The 21,973-nt window shown below is 39.2% G+C and overlaps 1 protein-coding gene across 2 annotated transcripts in view; it reads left to right on the top strand.

Moving 5' to 3' along the window:
• The first annotated feature begins 7,108 nt into the window (after nucleotides 1-7,108).
• LOC112464594 (monocarboxylate transporter 4-like) overlaps nucleotides 7,109-21,973 on the top strand; it is a 69,657-nt gene continuing 54,792 nt past the window's right edge. Inside the window, exons 1-2 of one of the 2 annotated variants that reach the window (XM_025031680.1) lie at nucleotides 7,109-7,336; nucleotides 12,600-12,741. The gene's annotated coding sequence lies outside the window, so the exon portion shown is untranslated. The remainder of the gene's footprint in view (nucleotides 7,337-12,599; nucleotides 12,742-21,973) is intronic. The other variant, XM_025031679.1, reaches the window with a different exon arrangement.

The raw sequence follows: 21,973 nt of genomic DNA on the forward strand, positions 1-21,973 counted from the left end.
TCGGTTATAATTTTGCCGTCCTGTCAGTCCTGTGGCGGATTCAGGCGGATTCCGTCACTTTCTCAAGCGCGACTTGATTCGCCTATTAAGTATGCGATACTCGTTACTTACTCGTTAGAGGTTCAACTCCTTCGCCGGAGATGCCGGAGTTCGATCTCCAACGTATGCGAGAAGATTGTACGTCGCGAATGTCGCGTCTCTCTTTTATTCGCACGGTCGTAATATTACTTGCATGATTTTTCGCGGATTAATTATTCGAACGATTATTAATGCGGAAATATGCAGCTGCATGTTTGGCCGCGGCGCGATTGTTTCTTGTATTGGCATTTTAAAATTATATAAACTATTAAAACGATGTTTTAACGTGCGCGATATATAATTATTTACTTGAAGTATTAATTATCTTGGACACTGCTTTAATGTGAGAATATTTGTATGTTACAGATCAACGCAGGATTACGACTCCGCTGTTGCGCATCGGCCGGTGAGTAATTTTTTTATTTCGACGTCGAGGCAATGGATTTGTAAAATTATATTACAAACGTAAACAAAATGTATGTATGAGAAATGAGATGTATTATAAAAGAATCACGAACAGTTCTTTTTTTCCAACAATTATTAGACATATTATATCAACATTTTTATCTAAAATGATAATTATTGTAGCGGTGAAGTTCTGTATTACTTAATCTCATGTAAAAAATATCTTTATTGAATATATTACTTATTTCTATAGTTATTGCAGAAAAAACAAAAAATTAAAACATTAAGGATTAAGAATGTAGAAGTATATTACAATGAACTAATATTATAATATTTTACAATCCATTGCCTTGAAATGGATAGGCTCGGAAATAGAAGACTCTCTTTCTAGAGCCTAGAAAATATTTTTATATTTTATAATTCTTTGTCGACTTTTTATTACATAAGATTATGCGTATTCAGTGATACCTAAATAGGACCGTCGCTCAGTACCTATCCTGATTGATAATTGTAAATCACCAAAGAGAACGATGAAAATTGAGATATAATATTGGGGGTGTAAGATACACTCCACGCGAGTAATATTAGCTTCATAGACTATTTAAGTTCATTTTTGGCTCATCACAAAATCTAATTAAAAAAGAAATTATTTTTCGCACCTCTAGAAGAATACTGCGCAACTTAAAAAAATTCGATTTTGAGTTAAACCCATAAAAAATGGAGGATGTGCCTAAAATTTTAGACATAGCATCTACGTGCTATATCTAATAGTGTCACAAGTCTATATCCGAAATTCATTGCACGGAACAGAAGTATCGTTATTCTTTTAAACTGACTATATTGCGGTCGCTGAATAAATAGTGTCATAAGTGAATTGACAAGTGAATTACACCAGACTTCTTCAAGAAACAGTGTAAGTCTCATTATAACAAAATATCGTAATTGTAATCGCGTTAGTCTTATAATTCCTTAGAAATTGCAAATCTTTGAATTATGACAGTATTCTTCTAGGGGTGTGTTTTTATCCTCAATATTTCTTAACTTTATTTCTATAACATAATTTATTTCTAAAATTTCAATCTTTTTAAATGATAAACATCCAATAAATTACTATGATACACATGGATCAATTTGGATCTGAACAGCTTTAACGTGAAGCCAAGTTCCAAACAGTCTATAAGAGTTAACAACGCTTTCTCCGAGTCGTGTAAGCCAAACCGTCTAAATTCTCTCCTGAAGAAGTGAGACGTGCGGCGTTGTTTCGCAACATGCTCGTAAATACACGTCAACTCCCGAGAACGTTAACGAGATGAATGTCCTCCCCGAGAACGTGTTCGCGGGGAGGAGATGAAGCCTCCGACACGGTAGAGCGTGCGGTGTAAACCGATACCGCGCGGTCGGGCGATATTGAAAATTAAAATTCTACACACCCCCGGCGGGAATGCGACTATATCCTACACCTCATATCTCACGCCCACCCTTCCGCCTATCAAAATAGCTCGTCGACACAATGTCGGCCTGTAGCGTGTGAGGCACGCGCGACTGGACAAGTGTGTGTCTGAAATACTCGCGGTTTCGGCGAGATTTTCGGGAAAATCTGCACCACGGACAATTCGAGTTCTCGTCCGGGCGGCGTGACTCGAATTTGTTCGGCTAGCACGAGGGCTAGCACGTGCAGGTCGGGTCAAAGAGAATTTTTTGACCAACGCATCTTGAACTATCCTTTATATTTAAGTTAAATGTTCTCTCTTCTGAAGACGAAGAAGAGATAACGGTGACGGGATCGAGTTTCTCTTCGAAAACTGATTTCATAATTTCCGTACTACTTTTTTTTGTGTATCTAATAAGAACCGCGCCTCCGCTATATAATCGGATTAATTATGCCGCATTCATTACAGTTATCGATTATGTTTAGAGGCCGTAATAAAACGTAATAAAACGTAATATTTGCGTCCGGTGTTTGCAAAATAGGATCGATCGGCGTCTACCTCGGTGTCCCGAAGCGACGCGATGTCTCGGGCGAGCTATCGAATGCGCTATATACACGCGTGATATGATCAAACAATGCATCGCGCCGGGAGAAAAGGGAGCGGCGTTACTCGCCGTTTGTTGAATCGATTGCGTCACAGAGCGACTTTTTTGACACTCGATTGAGATAAGACGTTGCGCGGCTATAAGTACATATACCCGGCAGAAAAGTTCTCTCGCTTTTACTCGCGGGCGGAGATACAGGGAGGATACTTTTTAAGAGGCTGAGTCACGTAGCAAGGTACAAGGGAGAAGTTCGGAAGTGATAACCTGGCCAAGAGTAGTTGGGAAGTGCAACAGTTTGTTATCAGTACATCCGGTAAGTACCAATAAAAACAGCTGTTAAGAGGAAGTAACGTATAAGAGAGAGAGGGAGACGGAGAGAGAGAGAGAGGGGAAGGACATTGTTCCGGCGTCGCACTGGGAGACAGACAAATAGAATTACGATTTGCAATCGTCGTCGCCGTGGTAACTCCGGGTCACCCCCGCGTAAACTGTGAGCGAGGGGAATTTATGGAAAAATTATGCTGCAAATACCCTTGACGTATAAAGTGCCCGTACTTTCGTAAGTCCTTTTAGACGATGTCGCCACCCACCGCGCATCGGGGGTATCGGTATCGGAATTGCTATTTGCAGACGGATCCGTGAGAAGCATGAATTTATCGTAGAGCGGAATGGAAATCGGCAGTTGGATTGACACCGCCGGGGCGAGTGCAAGCAACTGCACTCGCGTTCCGCCGGGTTTTACATTTTACCGAGAGAAGAGAAAAGAGGTCGATTGAAAAAAGAAGAGAAGGGCGTCTTGCTTTTCCGCGAACCACTCACGCGGATTTAATGGAATAACGCGTCGTCAATATTAAGAAAATAAATTTTAGGCACCGTTGAATCGGACAGTCGGAATAAAAAAGAACTTGAAATTTTATCATTACTCTGGAGAGAAAGAGAGAGGAGGAGGGAAAGAGAGATATTACTGGTGGGGCATATAAAACTTCGACAAACTCCATTTCCACGTAGATCCCATATGTATATATACGTATATATACATATATACATATAGTGTGTCTCATAATTCGCGAATCACTTATCGTATAGGCAAGTAACGCGAGTTAGGCTGAATCGAAGAGTCCTGTACTGTTTTGCGATTTTTGCAATAATTAATAATAATAAAGATCTGAGAATAAGCGTGTGTTTAGCGACAAGAGACTGCTCAGCATTACGCATTATTTATGTTTCCCCTAAACACACTCTCTCGCCAATTATTGTCAAGCGCGTAATAACTGCAATTGTTGCGTGACACTGTGCTATATCTTTTCGCTGAATTGCACTGATTCGCGAACCTTTATTAATTAAGTTTGTATAAATTATTGAGAAACTGGTAAAAGATTTTCTGTTCAATTAACTGGCTCTACCTGCTCGCGATAAATGGTACGACAATTATCTCCCAGACACCCTATATATACATATATACCTCAGAGACGAACTTGCATAAATTGATGAGGTAATTTAGTCATTATCGGACAGGCAAACGGACGAACGACGTAAAAACGGCGAAGGAAATGAAATTGTCGAATAGAAGAATCCTGTATTTTAAGTTAGAAAGTCCGACCCCTAACTTTACCTATATTCACATTTCGACCCACTCCCTGCTGCGGCCCGCTCGAACCAACGTCGATAATCTAATCCAAGTTTCCATCTCAGTCTATATCATAGGCAGGATCATGGACTAGGGAGAGACACCGAATTGTTAAGCCGGGTCGTGAACTAATCCCCACTGTTGGCGCAATTCGGTCTAACTCTCGTGCTCGCTAGGGTATAGTTAGCGTTGCATCTAATCACCATATTTCCTTGGAAACGGCGAGCAAAGTGTAGAATCGCAAAATAAAAGAATTCTTTATTTTAAGTTAGGAAGTCCGTTCTTTAACTTCCCCACCCTCGTGTTTCGACTCACTCTCTACTAAAAACTTGAACAAACACTGATAAGTTAATCCGATCTTCCATCGCCGTCTATATCATAAGCAGGATCATGGATTAGAGAGAGATTGCAAATTGTTAAGCTGAGTCGTGAACTAATTTCTACTTTTTTTTAATTTCTACTGTTATGTAATTCTAACTCTCGCGCTTGTTAGGAAATAATTAGCGTTCTACATAATTATCAGTTTTTTTTTGTGTGGAAGCGATGAGTGATCTGGAATCGCGAAATAGAAGAATTCTGTATCTTGAATCTTAACCCCTTGACTGCCACACCACTTTCCTCGAGTGGTCTTAAAATGCCAAAAAAAGTTCTCAAAAATTAAGGAAAGTTTATATAGAGGAGTTTTTGAATGCTGATGGCGATTTCAAGTCAAATTTAAAAAGTTTTTTGTTATAAACGTTTATGAGAACTTTTGTCATAAAGTTTATTTATACTTTTTTTTCAAATATGATTTCAAAATTATGTTCAGCACATCCAAAAATTTCTAAATGTATACCTTGTTTTAATCATTAATTTATTGTAACATTTTAATATAATAGAATACCTCATGATAAGAATATTCGATAATTTTTATTTTTCTTCTATATCTTTTTTTTCTGAAGCAACATTTTACGTGTCGGACTCAAAAATCGTGTTCAGCACACTCAAAAACCCTTAGTTACTTTGTTTCAGTGATAAAATTACTTAACGGCTCTAATCTAACAAATGACGAGGGAATGCATTTTCGCTGCAGTGAACGCAAAGTTCAAAATGATGAGACTTCTCGTCATCGGCAGTCAAGGGGTTAAGTCAGAACGATTGACTCTAACTTCTCTATCTTCACATTTTCCACTCCTTCCACTTTCCACTAAGAGCCACTCTTTACTAATTGTAAGACCTACTTGAACAAACATTGACAAGTTAATCCGATCTTCCATCTCTGTCTTTATCATAGATAAAATTATAAACTAGAAAGAATTAAACAACAAATTATTAAGCCGGTCGTGAACTAATTCCTTCTGTTGACGTAATTCTACCATTCGCACTGAGGATAGTTATAAGCATTGTATCTAATCGCCATAGCTCTTTTGAAAACGACGAGTGAACTGGTATCGCGGAATAAAAGAATTCCGTATCTTTAGTCAGGAAGATCCACTTTCCTACACACATTTCGACCCACTCCCTACTGCACAGGTCCGCTCGAACCAACGTCGATAATCTAATCGGATTTTCCGTCTCCGTCTATATCATAGGCAGGGATCATAGACTAGGGAGGGATAGTGAATTGTTAACCCGGAACGTGAACTAATTCCTATACTGTTGGCGCAATCCGATCTAATTGTAAGTCTCGCCGGAGGATAGTTAGCGTTACATCTAATCATCATACTTCCTTTGAGACGCGAGTTTTCAAACTTGCCCCAATTCATCCTCAAATTCAATTTTCTCGCCTTTACATAACCGCATTTTCACCTCGTAATTTAATACGTCGGACGCGCGGCCTTCAACCTGGCAATAAGTACTATTGACATTTAAAGAATATCGGGGATCAGCAACAATATCGATACCTGAAAAAGACGCACCTCGTATTCTCGTTATTACAGATACTATTTGCGACAATTAGAGGAAAAGAGGTACAACATAAGGAATTAATGAAAATCGATATATACAATATTGCGTGAATCATGAAAATGCAAATATGCTGTTCTAAAATTATCCGCAAGCAATTATTTTCAAACGTATTTTTACGCGGCGTTTCGAGTGCGCCGATATCTTTCGCTCGATATCGGCTTCCGGATATCAGTATCTCGACGATATCGCGGATAGGCAATGTCCACGCAAAGATCACGACGCGAACGCTGATTATAACCGAGTACCGTGCCTCGGTACAGCGTTAGGATATTTAAAAATCCGTAATCGCACAAGGGAGTAGAGCCAATCTACTAAAATTGCAGGACACGGCGCGGCGTGCGCGCGAGAGAAAAAAAAAGAAGGTGGAAGCGGGGCGACGCGACGTGGCAGAGTAGCGTGGAGAGAAAGGGTGGTGGAGGAAGAAGGTAAACCGGAGGAGAGGCAGGAGGATGCTATCACGGACACAGGGGTTGGAAGAGGCTGAAAGGGAGTCTCGCGTCCGGGGGGAGGGGGACGGGGGGTGGCAAAGGGTGCGGATGTACCGCGGGGGGCGAACAGGCGGGCGAGCGGACGGGCGGGCGGGCGGGCGCGATAGGGATGCTGCGAGAGAGCAGAGAGAGGTGTTTCAGTCGCGCGACGGCTCTCGCCCCAGCCAGTCGATCGAGCTGTCGTTACGCCGAGCGCAACGGTCGTTCGCGGGGAAGATCAGCGTCGCGACGAGACGCAGCTCGTTTCGCGCGTGCCGCGCAATTTTTCCCGCCGATCCGGAGCCCGCGGAAACGCGCGCGGCGCACGACACCTTTCTTCGCGAAACGCAAAAGTCTCTTTCCACCCCCCTTTTTTCACCCTGCCTGTCGGGCGCGAGGCTTTTCCTCGTCGAGCAACCACCTGTACCCGTTGTCGCGATCGCGCCCTCCCGCGACAGCGCCGTTATGCCGCGGGCGCGTACGCGCCGAGCCGAGGAGCCGGACGGCGGACGGCGCGTCGCGCGGCTCGCGCGGCCAACCGCAGCGAAAAACGCGGCGGCCGCGTAGAGGACCGTCTTCGTACTGCGCGTCCGTTGGCGGGAGTCAGTTCCGGAGTCAAGGTCGTCTGAAGAGAGAGAGGATTCCGTTTTTCTCTCCCTCTCACGCTCTCATCTCGCGAAGGCTCGAGGGGCGGAAGCTCGACTCGCGTCGAGCGCTACAAGTCGTCGGTTGGGATCGTCGCGGCGTCGAGGGGGATCATGATTTTCCTCTGACGAAGGTAAGGACTAAAGACCCCGAGCGTTATGCTAATCTCGCGCCTGCTTTTAACTTCACACGCCCGGAGTCTTTCGGTCGTGTTAATTTTTGCTCGCGTCGGGGGGAGGTTTGATCTCACACAAGGCCGATGGAGAGAAAGAGAGAGAACGAGAGAGAAAGAGACATTCCCCCGCGGCGATTTGCTTAACGAATGTTGCTTTTTGCGCCGCGATTCGGGCGGGCGCTGAGTTTCGGTCGGAATTACGAGTTCGAAGAAAACCGTTGAAAAAAGCGCGCTAACCGCGACTAATGCGAGTCCACATTAACGGCAGCCTAAGTGGCCGCCTTCGCGAGGCGTTAATTGCTGAGATGTACGTAAAAAAAAGGACAGGACCTCTAGTTAATTATTACTTGTCTAGTGCATTTGCGTTTATTGCGTTTTAACTCGAGCAAGGTTATTATCAATCGATTGATCGAGTTATAATTTTAACTTGGCGCGTTTTTTCATGTTTTGCACGACGCTTTCAGCTTGTCAGCCGGAACGTTTTTTTCAGGCTTGCGATATACACGGAAATTTGAATCGCCTGAAAATACAACGGCATCGAAGAACGCGATGGCTTATATGTGTACGGCATAGAGATTCCCGTTTTTTTTCTCACGTTGTTGCACCAGCAGCGTCGCTTTGACCGTGCCTCCGCAAATTTCGCGTCTCTCGAATAATTTTGTCAGAGCGATTTTGTTTAATTACTGTACCGGTTTAGGTTAATTGCTTTCTCATTTAGTATGCAAAATAATTATTAATCGATTATTCATGTTCTAATTTCAAGTTACCGCGCGTTTGTAATTGATTTACCGGGACGAAATATTGTATGTTTTTTTGAAAATGTCGATTATTTATCGGAAATGACAAGAATGAGATATACTGTTCATGATTTATTAAGCCGATCCTCGTGATTAGCGAAATGTGAAAGTTTAACTGCTTTTTCAAATTAATGTCTCACTGAGAAATTTTAATACATTATGTAAAATTACGACAAGTGTACGTATATACTCTTGCGAAATACCAGGTGATATATATCGTGTAAAATGTTTCAATTTTGTATATATATTGTAATCAATTGATCATAGATATTTCTCATTGTAGGTATAATTTTTAAAGCAAAAAAGTGCGCTCCGCGTTTATTAAAACTGAATTCATTGAAATAATTAATATTGATACTATATATATTAATATATGAAGAATTTATTTTAATAATTTTATAATTCCATTTTCTTTTAATCGTGAAAATAAAGCTTTAAAGTAAAAAAAAAATGAATAATTTGCAAAAAAAGCTTTTTTTGAAAAAGCTTACCTCATTAGTTTGATTTATTAGGTAACCATATTTGTATTTTAAAAATTATTACTCTTGATTTTCATTATATTTCTTTTATTAAATAAGAATTATATGAAAGACACGCGGAGATAACTCGATATGCCTTACAATAATAACTCATCACGTCTGTTTTCTGGTGAAAGAATTATTTAAAAATTGAGAAGTTTAATCAAGTATTAAAAAATTTGTAACCACATATGTCTCACAAAACGATACTTTTATTTAACATTCCGTGATAATATGATGCGTTTTGATTCGGAATCGCTGAAATACCGTTCCAGCAAATTTACGGTAATCGCGGACAAATTTCCGAGCAGACTTTTTTTTTTTAGTTTTTCCAAAAAAAGAAACATTCGTTAAATTTCCAGCGGACATTGCGATCGTTCCGATGTACGTAGTTTCGTAGTAATTACTTTCTCGTGCTGGACCCTTTTTTGCTCCCAAGCATTGATCAATGGGCTCTTATCTCGCAGAAAAACAGAGAAAGCGAAGGTGCGAGCATCCGTAACGCGTATCAGACGAAAATACGGGCATTTTCTTCTCATTGTCGCGAGAGCGAGAGCGAACAAGAGAGAGAGAGAGAGACAGAGAGAGAGATTCACAGATTCACACACCTTCGCATACGTATCACGGCGATTTGTGTGCAATGTGTGCATAATCAATTTGCTCGCGCATCCCGCGGATTGGCGGAAGTTCGATAAAGCGCGACGGCGTTTGATCGCGTAGGATTGGCTGGAAAGCCAACGGATGCCACATACACGCGAAATCTCGGCTAACCGTGTGCGCGTACGGTGTACGGTACGATCGCGTCGTATGTTTATATTGTGCCCGGTCTATCGCGTGCATATACCGTCGCGTGCGTGCGTGTATGCGTGTGTGGGTGCATGCATGCATGTGCGTGCACATGCGTACGGCAAATAACTTCGATGGGCGCCCACGCCACGTTTCGGGAGAGTCTGCTCAAACAGACGAATACATTTTCATGGAATGCAAAATATGGAGCGACGGTTACTGCCGCTCCATGAATTAGTGAACACGGTCTCCATCCCCCGTACGCGTATCTCACACTGGGCTGCAGATAGCGAATTCCTTCCTCGCCCCGGCTGACAGCCATAATTCACAGTTCACGGTTAAGCGTAACCTTAACCCTTTCAGCCGACCCGCCACACCGCCCGTTCGCGGAATGACAGCATAATATTGAAACGTTCCGGCATGACGTTTAAAGACACGTTAGTCTGGTGTTTAACTCTAATCGGATCTGATATTGAGCGTTTGACATTGTAAGACGAGATTAAGGGAGGAATTTATATATACGTTTCTTCCCTGTAGTTATATATACGTGTCGGCAATAAATATATAATATATAATATTAGCATAATAAATATTTTTTTTATATTATCTTTTATATACTATTAATTTGAGGATATTGATATTAATATATAAACTTATCAAAATTTATCATTATTTACGCATAAGAGATTAAGAGGTAAAGAATTGAAACATGATATGAACATCATTTAGCGATTTCGAGGCTCAGCTTTTCATGGATAACCATGAAGAATAGCTGATTCTGCTACTTATTTGCATAAACTTATTCACTTCATTGCACTGTTGAAAATTTGTTGTGTATGCAATCATGTGATGTAGTTACAAACTGCAATTTTTTCCTTAAAATTTTACTTTATTAGTTTGGAATATAGGAGCTTTTTCAGCTTATTTTGGAAGAGTTGTACCAAGTACTATGCTGGATAATCTTAGGTGAAACGAGTTTATTTACAAAGTGAATCTTTTTTTTTGTCTCTCCTCACGGAAGCAAATTTTGATACTGATGTAAAAAAAAATACCGAGATACTGTAGAGTTTTCCTGAAAGCGTATCTGATGGCTATTATTTGTCGGACGGTAGAAGATCGTTTTCTCATGGACGTCTCACGAATGTGATTTGTGACGGTTTTTCTACGAACGTGTGTATTCGATTACAAATAACGATAAAGTACGTCTTTTGGACGATGAAATAAATTCATCGTCGTGTGTATGAAGCCGCGATTAACCGAGTTCATTCATCTTACATCCACATACGCGAGAGATTCTCGACTATATTTTTTTTCCCTTTGAGATGTAAGCGGTTAATTTTTATATGGCACGCAGTATACAAATAAAAGTATTTAAAGATGCATTTCTAATATAATTTGAATAAAATTAATTGTTTTTATTTGTTTTTAATATTAAAGACGTAGAGTGAATTTTTACGAATCATGTCGAGGTAACTCAAATAGCGTTCGTAAATTGAAAGGCGCAGAGAAAAAGTGTATTTCACAATATAACAAAAAAATTCAAGCGTGCTATATTTCTCATTATACATCATTATCCGTTAATGAAATAAAAGGTTATTGTATTTTTTAATTTGCAAAGGCTTATGAATTCGCTCTCTCTCTCTCTCTCTCTCTCTCTCTCTCTCTCTCATCTTATTTTATAATTTATTAAATAAAGACACAATACGTATTTCTGCCCAAGGCCGTAGCTTAATTTAAATACAGGCACGTGCTTGAGGATACTATTATATCTATAATCGAAATATCAGAAGGAAATATCACACAGAACTGTGATAAATTTATATTGGATATTATTTAGCTATGTATATACAGGTTCTTTGCGGTGGCAAAAAACGCTCTTAATGGTATCTCATGTAGTATCCAATTTTAAAATTAACATTAAAATTATAAGAGCGATGTCTGTTACGAGGCTGTAATAACAACGATAATACCTTGTTATTAATTTCTTAAAAAGGATAAGAGAGAAGAAAAGATGGAAAAAGAAAGGGCTCTCTGAAATTATGGTTTACTTACTTGCATAACGGTACGATACAATGCAATTAACATTAACACGTCAATCGAATGAAATGCGTTCGCAACGGAAGTGTATCCTGTCGCGCGTGATTACCCGAGACACTTCATTCTCTCTCTCTCTCTCCCTCTCTCTCTCACTTTCCACAAAAATAAATGGAAGCGACGCTTTTTTCGAAAATGCGCATTACAGACTGCCGATATTAATTACTAGTTTCATTGGGTGTTGCACGTTTTGCATCAGTAATCACGCGCGTGTAACATCGTCCACAAAAATTTCAGGACGACGCTTTACGGCTCGTATATTTTTATCATCCGTAAATTTTTTTTTCTCCTGTTGCACCGTTAAATGGTTGACCGACTTTCATGTTCTACGAACAGCAGGCTTCATGAACGTAATCAAAATAACAAAAATACAAGACCGAATCAACTAGACTGGAAATCTGTTGTCCGTTGTTGTTATTGTTGCAGGAAAATGTTCTCGATTTTCCCCTCTTTCCTTCTTTACGCTTTTTTTTTTTAATTTGGATGAACGTGACGATTGCTTTTACCGCTCAATGGAAGTAATTACATCCTCGTTTATATGAACGGGATTCGCTTCATCGTGCACTTGGGATACGTTGCGCTAATTACGGGTTTCACAAATAAGCCGGCAGGACCGTTAATTTTCGGGGATAATTAACACGAGGAAACCTCGTTCTCTTAATAAACACAATCTTGTATGATTTCAATCAGTTGGCGCGGTTATTGGTTCCGTCCCCGATACATATTGTAAACCTACGAACAATCTTGCATGCGATGATCCTCCCCTGAATCGATTCATTATCGGGGAGTGATCCCCGACGACGGACTGTGCTTAATCGACTGTGCTTGAACAATGCACCACCTCCGCGCTTTGGGGATCGTGCTATAAATAAACAAGGCCGAAATTTTCGCCCAAAACCCGTCGTGGTGTTATCACGCGGAACAGCATATTTAGACCGAGAAAATATACATAATCTCCATGTTCTCGTTGTGCATTTAACGTCAAATATGGCTGCCCGATTCTAAACGTTCGTTTACATCCAACAGAGCCGCGCAACCGTGTCTGGCGTTAAATCCGAGATGGGAATATGAGCTGAAGACCTCATGTACTCGTATGTACACAACGTGCTATCTCCTATAACGTAACATCTTCTCACTTCTGTAATGTAGCGGAATAACGTCCAGTTAGGTATGTACTAAATTTACGGTGAGGATGCGAATCAATACGAACGAGAAAGGTCCGTAAATTTAAGTCGAATATTTTCAGGTTTTCGTCCGTCTCGTTAAAACTCAACGCATAAATTACCATTTGTCTTTAGAGAATCTTTCCAAGTTTGTAAATCCACGTTTGCATTATTGAACATTTTAGCGGGGAAAGAGCCGACATATCAAAACTGCATGCGATTGCACACGCTAATGCATGTGTTATTATACGTTATGTAGCACAATAACCGTGCGAGGCTTTATAGAGACTTATATGGAAAGATGCATTTTCTGTATCACCTAAAAGACAAAAAAGGACAGCACCTTCGCGTTCAACGCGGGCTTTTGTTCGAGAATGGCACGTCTGAATTTTTCACGACTTTCCGCCTTATTGGGTTCCGTAATTCCTCAACTCTGTTGAAAGCTTTTAGTTGAAGGTTTCTCTCTTATTAATCGCATCGGTATCCGCGCACGAGGCTCGATATCCGGCAGTGGAAAATTCGCTATTTTAAAAGACGCGATGAATTATTTCACATTGGCCTATATTCTAATCCCTTGCCGAAGTTTTAAATGTAAACCGTAGTTCGAAGTTATATTAACACAATATTTCACACCGTCTTAAAAGAAGATTATAGACTCTATTACTCTTTTACTCTCCACAATGAATAAATTTAAAAAATTTACATCATTATTTTTACCGTTTTTTGATTGTTAATATTAAACATTTTGATAGCAAAATTTTAGGCACAAATTAAATTTTTGTAGAGAAAGGGTTATTCTAGATTATTCAAGATTACTAATTATCCGCTAGCGTTTTTCTCTCTTTTTATTTAATTAAAACGCAAGTTATGTTTATCACTTGTACGTACATAAAAGTTAAACTAATGGATAAGTACGATCCGGGAAATTGCTACTATTACACGAAAAAGCAGAAATGTACTTCACTATCGAGTGAACCTTCAGTCCTGTGTACAAAGCAAGCGTCGCAGTCAAACGCGGAATTCATCCAGTATGGAAAAACGGGATTGAATTTTTATTCTTTCGCGTGTTTCACAGGCGGCGTATTTTCGCCTCTATTCATTTACGGGAACCATGCCAGTCAATAGGGTACAATGAATACGGTGAATTATCGGCCGGTGTTTCCCCTTTTTCCGTGCGATTCGCGCGAATCTCGAAGCGTAAGATTCGATGAAACTATTCCGGTGCATTCGGTGTACTCAATGACCGCCTCTTACAGCACGTCTATCGATTTGTTGTTAAACTCTTTTGTTAGCGACGACTAAAAAAAGATTGCTATTTTTTTTTTACAAAAAAGAATTATATTTGAGTGCCGCTATTTAAGAAATTCGTACAAATGATATTTGCCACGAACGTTTCGCCGGCACTTCGTTTATAAATACAGATAACGAGGCTGAGCTGCCTTATACGAACCGGCTTGTCTCTGCCAGATTATGATCATAAATGGTTCCGTTGTAATATGCATATCATGAGGGGCAATCTTAACGGGCTTAACCCTTTCAAGCTTACAAGTGAGTGACATAATTCGCGCTACATCTATCATTACAGCTTACTTATCAGGTGAATTATTCTCACGGCATCACCTTAGCGATAAGAGACCCAATCGAATAGAGAAACGTAATCATTAAACTTTATAAGCGTGGTCAGAGGCAAGATCAACACGTTTACGACCAACGTCATATTTGAATGATATATACGAGCCGGTTTGCGGTTTCGCTTCTCACCGTACACCACTGTCGTATATCAGGGTAACCAAAGATTTATATCCATGCTTCACGTCCAGAGGTACAAAATGATGATCCTTCCCTTATTGTAAGTTTTATCGATCGTTATCTCCATTTCACGATTAAATTTGAGTTTTTCTTAAACATAATCTACTAGAATCAATTAGAGACCAAAATTTTCTTAATTTTACAAGTACAGCCATGAAACACGGAAGTCACAAAAACATTTTAACTTCAAATTGCTACATAGTGACTCAAATTTGATATTTAGTCAGAAATTGATCGTAAATTGATCAAAGGATTTTATAACTACATAAAACATAGGTACATATAGAGTCGAGAATTATATAAAAATTCTAAAAATAAATTGACTCCACAGAGATACACGGACTTTAACGCACTCCATGCAAATAAATTCGCCAAATTACACGGCAACGTCCTGAGACCCAATGTATTATGGCGCACCGCAGTTTGTCACTCACATTTTTGAACATCGCTTTACACTTACCAACCCACATCTCGTCGTGAACGTGTTAACGCGACTCTGCCATCATGGGATGGCGGCGGAATCACCGCAGGATCCGTGTCGCCTATATGTATTTCGTCGTCCGGACGGCCATCGTGGTGCCACCGAATAGATTTCCGTCGCCGTCGCCGGTGATTCATTTCTAACTGGCAGGAGAGGAACTCGGCTTCTCCGAGGAAAAGCCGGCGGAAGGCCACGTCTTTTGCCACGCACGAACACGAAAAACGCGCGCGGCGACGCCTAAACTCGCGACCCGACTGGGAATTTAGTACGTCATTAAAATGTCGTCTCGGGGGATGTTCGCGCGAGGGGAAGGGTAGAGGCAATTAGTTACTGCCATAAATTACCATTACGCGCGGAGCGGCGCCGGGGTTTCTAACAGCCGATCCTTTTTATTCGCCGCTCTGATATCGGGTTAATGAAACGATGCACTGCGCGAGCACGGTGCCGTCGCAATCGATTTTAGTTAGGTGCAGCGCGTGTCACATCCGCGCGCGCGGATCGTCTTATAATATGCGTCGCGGGTAGCTAGGAAGAAGGATAGCGAGCGAGGCCATATATAGGGTAGAGCACAAAGGTGCGGAAGAGAATTATGGTGGAAACAATATTTCAAGCCGTCTAAAATAACTTCCTGACGACACGCGTGATAGTTATAACGAAATTAATAGTTAGCTTATACAAGTCATCGACTTAATCAATAATTTTAATCGCAGTTTTTACTGTAATATCCCTGGTCATTGTTTTTGCAAACATTTACACTTTCAATAAAATGTGATTTACGCTGAACGATATTTTAAATTAATATTCATTTGTATCGTATATGGTATTTGTATTGTATGGTAAATTTTGTATGACGCAAATGAATATTAATCTCGTTGGAAAAAAAGGTATATATATTTGATATGAATTTATGTGTAGCATGATTTTGTTTGAAATGTTGTTGATTTGCATGAATGTTCGCAAATCATTAACCGCTACCGTAAATTATTGGTCCACGAACTGATCCTGGTAGCGCGCGGTTGATTCGATATATCGGCGTGTTGGTATTTCGGGATGTTATCACCGGAAGCACTCGTTAATGGGGCGGTCGGAGGAAACGGAGATACGCAGAGTCCACCGGCGCGCAGGTATATTACCGGGATACCGTTTTTCCGGTGACAATATTGAGGTTGGAAATGCGCCATTGTTCTCGGGGTCCATATAAATCTAAGCTTGTTCGCGAATTGTTATATACACGCATGAATCTTCCACGAATATCCATGCAATCTCTCTCGAAAGACATGCGAAAACCTGTCACTCGCTAAGGTAAAAATAACGATACGATTGCAGTAGTACACTTTCGCTATCAAAACATATGTCTTTTAACGTATTAATTTCTGTTTTCATTCTTTTACATTCCGTTACATTTTTGTTACATAATATTACCTTGCACTTGAAATATCGTTAACTGTAATTTTCAAATATAAATAAACATTTGGATTTTTGTTCGAAGGATGAATAAATTAGGCACCATTTCGATCTCTTCAAGTATTCAATATTTACATCTCTGATGTTCATTTCCAGATTGATTTTATTAAAATTTATCTGACATTGATATTCTGTTTATTATTTTGTTACTCTAAGGTTTAAATTGATAAGCACCTGTCAATGTAACACAAGAGTAGTTGTCGCTGCGGTTGAGTTAACTTCTAACTCTAACTCATCGCAGAATCCCGCGTTCTCTGGTCCGACAGCAATTAGGTGTCACATGTCGCGCATATATTCTCCGTTATTAGCCCATCGATCCGCTCAAGATGAATTAAGGAAAATTCAACGTTCAGATATAATAAGGCGAAGGAACGTTCAATTACACAAGCTGAGCGCAAATCGCTATATGCCATAGGGTTACCCGCGTTTGCGGTCGCCGAATTTGGGCCGTGCATTTCATTAATGAGACGGGACGGGTGCCGTGCGGGGGGAACGATTAAGGTTTGTAACCTGTGGTTAAGCCTCGGTGGTATCGGTCCACACGCGAATGTCAGCTCCGTAGGAAAGTGAACATATGTGCGTGCGTGCGCGCGCGCGCGGCCGCGTGAGCGCCGCGCACACGTAAACCATTGGCACAGGAATCGCCGAAAATGGAAGCGAATTATCGAATTTTCGGAATATTGGCAGTCGGAGCGACGTCGCACACATTCGCCGTTGTACGCGTATGTCCCGAGAAATGCAGGCGCGAGGCTTGTCGCTGAAGGAATTCCGCGGAGTAAGTTCCGTTTCAACCGAAACTTACCTTGCGCTTTGCCCACGAATTGTAATCGCTGGTCGAAATCCGTACAGTTGAATCGAAATTTCATTAAAGTAAACGGCTGATAAAAGAATTATCAAGCCGCGGTCTTTGTCTTAGTTATAGCACAAACTGCTGAAGACATCCGCGCTACTGCATGGCAACATTGATGGAGTTATACGCGAAATATTCAACGCTTGGAGCTTGTGATCTCGAAGTCTTTTTGATCCGAGTATATCTGAAATTATTTGGGAAGCCGAGACGAAAATCTTTATAAGACTATTTAATATCTCTTTGTTTAAAATTACGCACGGAACTTACGTTATTTGATAATGTTACTTAACCGGCTCCGCAGGCAGGGGGCTAATACCTCAGGATTAACGTCTGAGCTTTATTGGATCGTTGTAATTAGTAACCTCGCGCACCTCGTTCATTCATTTGCGAAATCCGTAAATGGAGGGTGCGCGTTAGATTTGCGTAGATTTTATTAAATCGTCTCGTGCGGAGTGCACGTGACATATAACTGCATCATCCGAACAACGATCGCGCGTGTTCGCGAGGTAACCGCTTATTAAGTTACGGCACTTCAAATGCTTTTTCGCTGAAGCTCCGCAAATTCAAATTGTCCTGTACCTTGATAAATATTCTGGTGTATTTGTTCCGTAAATCACGCAGCAGGCATTTTGCCTGCACCGACGCGGGAAACGTCATACTACAAAAACAAAAAAAAACAAGCGTCCGTTGCAGCGGCACACGCAATTTCGCGCGTTGTTGAACAAATCTGTTGTTTAATGTGCGCCTCGTTTGAACGAGCGGAATTATTTTCAAAGTAAAGCTCGTCGATTGCCAAATGTCATAAACGCTTCCGCGCTGATTTATTTGTCTCCGAGCATCCGAATCTGTTTCCATTTTATATAAAAATTCTAGTGCCTGACTATGAATTATGTACATTGTAATAGGCATCTCTGGACTATTTGTACGTAAAAATAGATTTAAAAATGAGTATAATTTCCGGCAATTAATCTCTACGCATAAAGCGCGCAATGTATGTTTACTTATAGCAAGATTAAAGTAATTTTTCCTTCTGAGAGATTCATATTTTAACTTTTTCGAGTCCCTGATGCGGCAAATGTCACAGTAGGTATATGAATAAATATAAAATGTTGTTTTGCGCCTGAACCCGACGGCGCTGGTTATTTGTGATACACATCTGTAGGGAGAAAATTGTTTTATATTGTGTGCAGAAAAACATTGCTTGCTCTTTGTTTTAAGGAAAGATATTACGCTACGTAATTCTGTATCTCCGAAGGTAAATTTTGTTTTTTATAAAAACACACTTATGCATGCATATATAGCCTGGTATTATTAACGTGTTTATAGCTGTTACATGAAATTCGTATCAAAAATATAAGTTGAGTATTCGGAGTAAAATAAAATATTTGATATATTGAGATATAGACGGTCTAATAGTCGATTTTTTATTCGAAATCCACTGAGAATATACTCAATTGATCGCGAGGAACGATTATTGGCGCGAATCTCACGGTGCGTTGAATTTTCTCGACAGAATTAGCATTCAAATAATGATATTTCCGTTCCGAAACGCTCTTTCGATCGAATAAAATTCACCGGTGTCTTATCAGGCGACGCTAATAATTCCGCGAAACAAAACACAAGAAAAAGAATATTCGAATAGCCGTTTTATTGTGCACATCACGGAAAAAAAAGATTAGCTACTATAGCTAAAATAATCGTAATATATGGATAACTAACATTTTTTACAGCGAGAACAAAAGGTTTTGCTACTATTGCTAAACTATAGCTCTTGCTGCAAAAAATATTAGTTATCCACATTTTATGACTAAATTTAGCTAAATCTTTTTCATGTAGTTATCTCGTGATACGAAATATATCAGGTGCTTTTTTTATTTAGCGACTCAAGTCGACACAAATGTTATTCTGTCCTTTTTCAACATCTAGTGAACAACATCGTAGAAGCGCGAGGGTTTACGCGCTGGCGTACGCTTTGCTTTGGTGTTTATTTAGTAGCGACGCGTATGCAAAGGCCACCGGTGCTCCTTGTTACCATTGCTATTCGCTCGAGCGAGACTAGAGTCGGCAGATAGTGACTGTGAGTCTGTTATTGGCGTTATTGCATTACCCATCGTGTCAAATATTGGCAGACGAGAAACGCGATTATTTTCCGTGAACTATTAGCCCGCGCGTTTAATTAATTCACCGTTTTCCCACGGTTAATGACTGTAAATGTGCTGGTTGTTCATCGAAGCGAGTATTTCGCGATTTATTTATTTCATGTAACGATAGAGGATAGAAATTATAAATTATCCTATTGCAATTAATATTCATACGCACGCATAATGAATTTTATAACGATACTTAGATTTGACCGTTTATTAACAATACATGTTTCAATAAACGGAGGATATTAGGTTGTAGTAAGACATGTGAATGAGTTTTCTTTTGCAGAAAATTTATTAATAAGAATAAAGAAATGAAAATGTAACATGATTAGGTATATGTATAGTCACCATCCCCCCCCTCCCACCGTGTAAAGACTTGTTGCCAACGGGGAGTCTTTGAACACTTTGGTATAAACCACTTTACATACCTTCTCATATCATCTCATATAACAACCGAGGCACCTGCTCAACTTTAGACCTTCTGTTAGAACACGATGAACTGTCCGACGTACTCTTCGGAATATCCAGTTGCTCGAAAAGTACGCGGACACTAACGTTCTTCTTTCTTTCTAGTTTCTTTTTAATATTCCAAATCTTTTCTTCTTTTCGATCATCTTCTTTGGAAGCGCTGCTATGACGTTTTTCTATTCATCTTTCGTCTTTCCTGAACTTCTTTTGCCAAGGTTCTACTGTTCTTTTCAAATATGTTCTGTCTCTTAAAGCTTTCTTGAGATACTGTTCAGTAACACCCACACATTGTAGTCAAATGAAATACAAAACTTGATGAAATTACGCTATGGTGGATGTCACTAATTGAATCAATCTATTTTTTCTTGAAATCCATTTTGGCTGGGCACAAACAATGAAAATGGCTACTAGGTAGAAGGTTTACTCTTTCGAATTAGCAACTTTTAATCTCTCTAACCCGTTTCTTTACAGAGATAAAAGCAATGACTCATCCCACATGTCTTGCTGGGACAACTTTTAATATGATTATATAACAGATCTGGTTTTAAATAAGCTGGTTCGTTTGTCAATCAGCTGTTATTTAAAACTAGGTTTTTTAATTGTGTCATATTGTTTCAGTTATATCAATCACCGCTACTTAAAACGGTATTTTCTGGTATTCTCTTTTGAAAATTACACTATCTTTGTACATCCAATTTTTAAATACTCACCTTAATGTTTATCGGAGAGCTTGAGATTATTTAATTTATCTATATTGCAAAGCTGAAGACGTCTGAAAGTAGATGATCGAAACGTATGATTTATAATTTACATTAAATAATTAATTAAATGTTACACAATATTAACTCACGCACAACTAACCGCGTTTGACTCTTAAAATCCACTTTACTTTGTTATGCGTTAATTTCAATATCGAAAATGTTTAGTTAATTATATATTTAAATACATATATATTTCAAATTTCGTTGGATTTGTGCGTTTGAATTGTATCGCGCGTATAATACGCGTACAGAACGATTATATGATTACATTTTACACAGTAAAAAATAAAACGTAATTTTAACATTTTTTATATGGACCGCTATGTACACACGATTTTTTATTGTGTAATTAGTCATTAACTCGAGATTTATTAATCTCGAGAACCATATCGCGATATTAGAATGCAAATGACTTTTTTGAATTTTTCGATCATAAATAGAATATTATGTATGAAATCATCGATTCCGAGTCGAGTGGCGTCGCAATGCTTTTAATTAATAAGTCACCATCATAATTACATTTGTATTTTAACGTTTGTCAATTATGTAATATGAATTCAACGCTTATATATCGTTTGTATTTCGTTAAAAGTCAGCGCCATTAAAATTTCGCTCGTTATATTAATATTCTAATTATAGAACTTTATACTTTTTTGCGTGTTTATTTTGCAATCGCGTTTCGACGAAATTCCGTCGCAATGTACCAAATTGAAATGCGCCTTACGTACAATTAACATTAAAAATAATATTTTTTATAATCTATTGCTATTTATTGATCATTTAATTTCAAATACTGTATATCACTTGAAATAGAAATATTTAATAATTAATTTAAGATTTGATAACTATTTCGTCGTGTATGTAACATATTGCGAAATATTCCATACAATCGTTTAATTTTTTTTTTAGTGCTAAAAGGTTTCACAGCTGTTTCTTAATCAGTTTAATTTTATCCGATTTTTAATGAAAATGATTATTCTGAAACTATTCTGAATCTCATCTAATCTACGATGTTTTATACAAGATTTATATAACGACAATATATATATATTAACTCTAAAAAGACATATTTAACCGATCTTTTCAATTTATTCTTATTTTTTTCGATGATGCAAATTGAATTTTATTATTTTCAAAAAATGTAGGGAATTGTAATGCTCACCCCCCTCGAGAGTTCTTTTGATATCTCTTGCGATTTTTTTATTATATTTTAATATTAACATTTAATTTTCACGTGCAAGTATATAATATTTTCCT

The sequence above is a fragment of the Temnothorax curvispinosus genome, unplaced genomic scaffold (genome assembly GCF_003070985.1).
Source record: "Temnothorax curvispinosus isolate PA1 unplaced genomic scaffold, ASM307098v1 QBEX01014331.1, whole genome shotgun sequence".
Classification (NCBI taxonomy): Eukaryota; Metazoa; Arthropoda; class Insecta; order Hymenoptera; family Formicidae; genus Temnothorax; species Temnothorax curvispinosus.